The sequence below is a fragment of the Mirounga leonina genome, unplaced genomic scaffold (assembly GCF_011800145.1).
Source record: "Mirounga leonina isolate KUSES-001 unplaced genomic scaffold, KU_Mleo_1.0 Mir_413, whole genome shotgun sequence".
Classification (NCBI taxonomy): domain Eukaryota; kingdom Metazoa; phylum Chordata; class Mammalia; order Carnivora; family Phocidae; genus Mirounga; species Mirounga leonina.
Window position 1 is genome coordinate 4,139,122 of NW_023270734.1, and position 6,383 is coordinate 4,145,504.

Here is a 6,383-nt window from a genome sequence, read left to right on the forward strand (position 1 = left end):
ACTTTGGAAGCTATCTCTAAAAAAAAAAAAAAAGAGCCTTAAGTGGAGAACAGTACATAGCTCTCTTCATGTGGGACTGAAGAGGGCGGGCCTAAAGTGGGTCATAACTGGGGGGAATTCTGAATTCAGATTTGGCCTAAGAGCACCAGGCACCTGAGAGGGTTTAGCAGCTTTGCCTTAGAGGGGGAAATGTGGAAGACTGATGTTGTCTATGAAAGGCCACAAGGGTCTAATCAGCCAGACCTGGTTTCAAAGCTTCATTCAGTCACTCTCTGTGTGACCAGACGCAAGCCATTCAAGTTGTGTTTTGTTTTTTTTTTAAGATTTTTATTTTTTATTTATTTATTTGACAGGGAGATAGCACAAGTAGGCAGAGAAGCAGGCAGAGGGAGAGGGGGATGGAGACGCCCCACTGAGCAGGGACCCCGATGTGGGGCTCGATCCCAGGACCCTGAGATCATGACCTGAGCCGAAGGCAGATGTTTAACCGACTGAGCGACCCAGACGCCCGCCGTTCAAGTTTTTAAGCCCTGATTTCTTCATTTGTAAAATGACATGAGTTACACCACCCTTAAGGGTTAATCATATAACATGACGAATATATAGTGACTAGTGAACAGCAGATCCTCAATAATGATGGCCATTGTTATTATTATTATGAATCCAGCCAGTCCCATCTGTCAGGACTGCCATCAGAGTTGGTCACTGCCCAGAGGTTTTACTGTGGAAGGATAAGTAGAGGACTATTTGCCTGGGGCCCAGTTTCAAAGTTGGGACTTCAAGTGTACCAAGGGGTACACTTTGTTTTCCAGCAAAGACATCTCTTGGAAGCCTAGAGTTTGGAGCAAACTCTCCAGTATAACATCCATCCTCCTGCCCTTCAAATATTGGGTTAGAAGGAACACGAGGAGGCAGCTCTTTTTGCCCACAGGTGCCGACCCCGTGCTTTAATTAAAGCACCTTTTAGCACCCCCCCCCCCAAGAAAAGAACATGAAGAACTACTGAAAAAGAGGAATAAATTTTTAAAAAAATTTCTAAGTCTGTATGAAGAGAAGGGGGTAGAAAGAAAAGGTGGAATTTCCAATTACTTAAAACTCATGGAGAAGGGGGTAATAGGACTCAGAGACGTTTGGGGCTAATTCCATACCTGCGTGTGACTCCCACCCCCGTCCCCCAGGCTCGGTGACAGGTCGCCTGTGGGATGTCTTCTCAAGTCACTGCACATCCTTTACTTGTTGCATCGTTCTGGTGGTGGAAGCCGGATGCAATTCCAAGGATGGTGTGGACATAATACTTCCTAGGGGGAGAGAAAGAGCCAGAAAAAGCAGGCACATGATGACGTGAAAGGAGACAGGGACTGACTTCTTTCCTGTAAGAGAAATCCTCCACGGCCCGGCCAACACCTCCCCTGCCACACACACCTCTCCTGAACTGAATTTCTGGGGTGCGCCCCTCCCCGCCAGATGGGACTATCTTCTCCACTCTCCGACCCCCTCACGTTACCAGTGCGGCTCACAAGCCATCAGAAGGTCACTGGTGAGTGACTGGCTGGTGACTGTTGACAGTAACCCTGCCTTCGGAGACACGGGAGCCACTCGTCCACGTGGCTCTGTGAAGGGAGACCGCGTGTCCCGAACTGAACACGACCAGACGAAGGCACCTCCCATGCTGGAGTAGACTCGGCTTCCCCGGGCAGGGACTTCTCCTGGTCAGGTCTTCATCACAGGGAACCCAGTGGCTCTGGCCAATGGAAGGAAACTGGGAGATAGTGGAGGTTTTTTGCCAGTTTCTGATAACTAAAGGATAGTCCATTGGTTGAAAAAAAAAGGGGGGGGGAAAGAAAAAATGCCCTACCCTATGTTTGAAAGGTAGTTAGGGAATCAAGTCTGGGGTAAACCTTCAGTCACCTTGAGAATGTAATTACAGTTGTTGATGGGCCTAAAATCAAACGGAGTGGTGCTGCAAGGAGAGGTTGAGAAGTTCAACCCTTCAGAAACATCTGGACCTTGAAAAGTATCAGTGCGGGACCCTACCCCTCAAGAGATCCTGATGTAATTGGTGCAAGTGAGTTGGGGCGTGTTTGTGGTTTGGGCTGGTTGGTGGAGTTTTTCGGGTTGGTTTTGGGTTTGGGTTTTTTTTTTAATTCTTCAATACTAATGTGCTGCCAGAGATGAGATCCACTGGAGGTAGAGAATTCTACGACTTCAGGGTCTCCTATGTGCTGACACATTACAGTAGAAAGTGGTGGTGTTGGTGATTCTAGAAGCAATATTTTCACCTGCCGTAGTGTGAACTCTGCTGGGAGAGCTGTAATCACTTATCAGAATAGGTAATACTTGTAGAACCCAAAGAAGATTGGGGTTTCTTGGGTGACTAGGAGAGAACCCCATCTAGGAAAGGCCCACAGCTCTGAGATATCCCAGGACCAGGTTATGGGAGGTTTCTCCCCCTTCTTGAGCCCCTAAACCGCAATATTAACACAATCACTACAAACTCAATGACTTCTGTACAAATAATATAAGCAATCATGCCTCATGTGGTGAACTTCTGATTGTATGCCAACACAGTATTAAAACTAAGTTACTCACCGCAATGTTCTTGGTTGGAGAGCATATGTGGGTATGCACAGACTCTTTGTTATTAGAAAATCCTACACTGGTTGGTAGAGGGAACAAAGAGGCTTCTGGAATGCTTGTAATGTTCTGCGTCTTGTTCTGGACGCTGGTTATATAGGTGTGTTCAGTTTATAAAAATTAATAGAGATGTACGCTTAGGAATTGTGTACTTTTCAGTATGTATTTGATACTTCAATGAAAAGCATTTTAAAACAAAAAAACTGACTACTGCTTCCTTCCAAGGTGTGTTTGGGGATGGCTAGACAATTCTTATCAATGGGAAAGTAAATGTTATATTGATCTCTTCCACTTACAGAGCTTGGGAGGAGGAGAATGGGGGTGGGGTGGGGACAAAGGGAAGGCAGAAATTGCAAAGCCTGCCAGTCCTTCAGTGCTGCACAAGGGTGAGCGTTTGAGGAGATGGCCTTTTAGCAGAGTGATGAATGCATCTTCCAACAGGTGGGGGTAGACCCCAACCTGAGGAGGGGGTGGAGAGCTAATCACTCTGTCCTGTAAATGAAGGGAATCTAATTTAGGGGAGAACTAAAGATGAAGGTATCTAGAGAGTCCAGGAATAGGAGGGGATACTTGAGGGAAAAGACTGATGAAGCTGTGTGTGATGGCAGACTGAAGCCAGGGAAAAAGATAGCCAGAAAGAATGCGGTGCATTCCAGAAATGCAGGGGCTGAAGGACTTTTAAGAAAAGGGGTATCTAATACTTAATTCCAAATTGTTTATCAGCTGCAAGGAAATCGCCCTCCTTTGTTCCAAATCCCCAGTAATATCTGTTACCCTACTTACTCTGCTACCCACATGCCCTGTAATCCAGACCAGCCAGATGGAAGGCTAATGTAACTTACTGGCCCAGAGAAAGCATGAGTGATTTGGTTATTTTAACTGGCCCAATGCAAAACACGGAACTGAATTTTCTTTTAATGGTGATACATGGTGGATTGGGGGCCCGTCAAACTCAAAATAGCTAAGTGTAACACTCCTGTAAAAAAAGACTGGGGCCCCTTATGAGATAGCTAATTCTGACACACAGATCATAATTGCTATTTCACCTTGGGGTGTAAAAGATCAGTGCCTCCCTAACAGCTGTGATGTGGGATTAAGAGTAGTAAAACTTGAAAACAGGAGACTGACTACATTTCTTGGGAAAGCCACTTACCATCTCTAAGCTTGTTTGATCATCTATAATCTGGAGGCAATGACTCTCATGTAGAAATACTCCATGATCTAAATGGAAGAATGTATTTGAAGTAAGTCCTTCAGCGGATGGCATATGGTAACTAATAAATGTTGACTCCTTTCCTTCTTTCAATTTTATAATATTGTATATAGAAATATTTTGTAAATTATAAATCCATAAAAATTATTTGTAAAATTAGTGAGAACTAAAATTTGTTGATTGTTTGAAAAGTATGTTCCGGGGCGCCTGAGTGGCTCAGTCGTTAAGCGTCTGCCTTGGGCTCAGGTCATGATCCCAGGGTCCTGGGATCAAGTCCCACATCGGGCTCCCTGCTTGGCAGGAAGCCTGCTTCTCCCTCTCCCGCTCCCCCTGCTTGTGTTCCTGCTCTTGCTATCTCTCTCTCTCTGTCAAATAAATAAATAAAATCTTAAAAAAAAAAAAAGAAAAGAAAAGTATGTTCCTTCATAAGAGCAAATTTCCAGAAGCAAAAGAATATTTTTGTGCAGTGAATCAAATTAAAGTGCAGAGATTTTCAGCCAGAGTGATTTTTGCCCCCCACAGGTCACTTGGCAATGTCTAGAGAAGTATTATCAACATCTAGTGAGTAGAGGCCAAGGATCCTGCAAAATACCCTTCAATGCACAAGGCAGCTTCCTGCAACAACAATCCAGCTCAAAATGTCAATAGCACCATTGTTGCGAAACTCCATTATGGTGGTAAGGCAAGTTATTCTGGTTAGTCTTGGTTTCAACTTTATTGATGGCCTACGCACGTATTAACATTCTCTAACCTTAAAGTAGTCCTTCCTTAGCCTGTGAACCCTCATAAAGAATAAGAAAATTCCCCTCTAAAGTGACCCTTATGATTATATGTTCAGGCATATAACCCATGCACTTGTAATATCAATGCAAAGCTTGTGATCCACCCCAGAAAAGCCTAGAAAACACTGTCACTACACATTCTTCACCATACCCCATTAAAACATGTATTACATTCTGTCAAGGGTAACCATTTTGAAACCGGTACAGTCCCTCCTGTCTCAAGCAATGCTTAGTAAACCAAATTCCACCATATTCAACTCATTTCATGATTCCATAATGTGGATGGAGCTCCTTCTGGCGGAGCCAGTGATTGCCCCAGAGTAAGATACCCTCCTCCACAGGGTCTTAAATCTTAATTTTAGAGATCAGAGTGAAAGAACTCAGAGCTAGAAAAAAACAATTGTTCAGAAACACATTGCTGACATTGTGCAATAATTTTCATAAAATTATTCTCGGTATTCTTCGGGGCTAAGAGTGTAGCTAATAAACTGGAGCAACTGAGCTGTTGGGACTGCTCTGTTCAGGTTCCTCCTCTCCCGTTGTTTGTGCCTCTACTGTTGCTATCCCATCACTGGCTCCATGATAAATTCTGGAGGTCCAAGAGCAAGGTCAGAGCCAGGGCAAGGGCAAAGGATGCTGGCACAGGGCCGGGGAACAAGCAGCACAGAATTGTTCTAGAGTGCCGTCAAAATGATTCTAGATTTCACTTGTATCTTTCAAAACATGATATTTATTTGATCCTTTTCACAACCCAGTGATGTAGGCAAGATACATAATTTTATCCCTAGGTTACAGATGAAAAAAATAAATAACGAAACCCCCCCAACCCCCCCCCAAAACAAAAAAAACTCAGACCAATAAAATTTGAGTGCCTTGCTCTAAATCATTCAACTATTAAATGTTTGGGATCCAGATCGTCTAGCTCTTAATCTAGAGTTCTGTACCCTGTAAGTACACAAAAATATCAACACTATCTTAAGGTCCTTTCCTTCCAGTTGCCTTGGCTTGTCTTAGTTGCAGGAGCTCAAAGGAAAACTGGGGGATACAACCTGGTTGTAGCGGGGCCTGCAGTCTGCAGAAAAGGGGCAGAAATCTTTCTGCAGAAGAACATCTGAACTGGCTGGTATTCTCCGTACCAAAAAGGACCAGCCCTACAAAAATGTTTGGGGAAACCATTTGTTTCCTAAAAAGTCATTTCCATACCATAATCAATCATCCTGGGAGGATTTTTCAAAATTAGTCATTAAATAAAATAATAAACAATTTTGTTCTTGCCTAATTTTACTCCGGCACTCTAATTTAAACCATATTATTGCGATTTAATGTGCTTTTCTTCGGGATGATTATTTTAAAAACATATGAAAACAGCTAGTTCCAAAGGAGCAAGGTCATGACCTGAATGCATATACTAATTCCCTGCATTGACTCTCTTAACTATTCGTTCTCCCTTGAAAGGATCTTTGAGTTCCCTTAACTTCCTGTTACTTGAATACGCATGTAATTGTTTGCATTCAGAACATACAGATCTTTTTTTTTTTTTTTTTATTTCTGAGAATGTGGAGCCCCACTTGTTCCAGTTATAGGAAGTCATTTCGATGAGGGTTTTGTGTGTTTTTGTGTACCGAGGTCATTCTGATTTCATTTTGTTTGTTTGTTTTCAGGGAAGCTAGAAGTTTCACAACTCTCAGTACTATCAAAAGATAGAAATTTTTTATATAGAGCTACACAATTATAGCTTGTCTTTCTAACTGTGA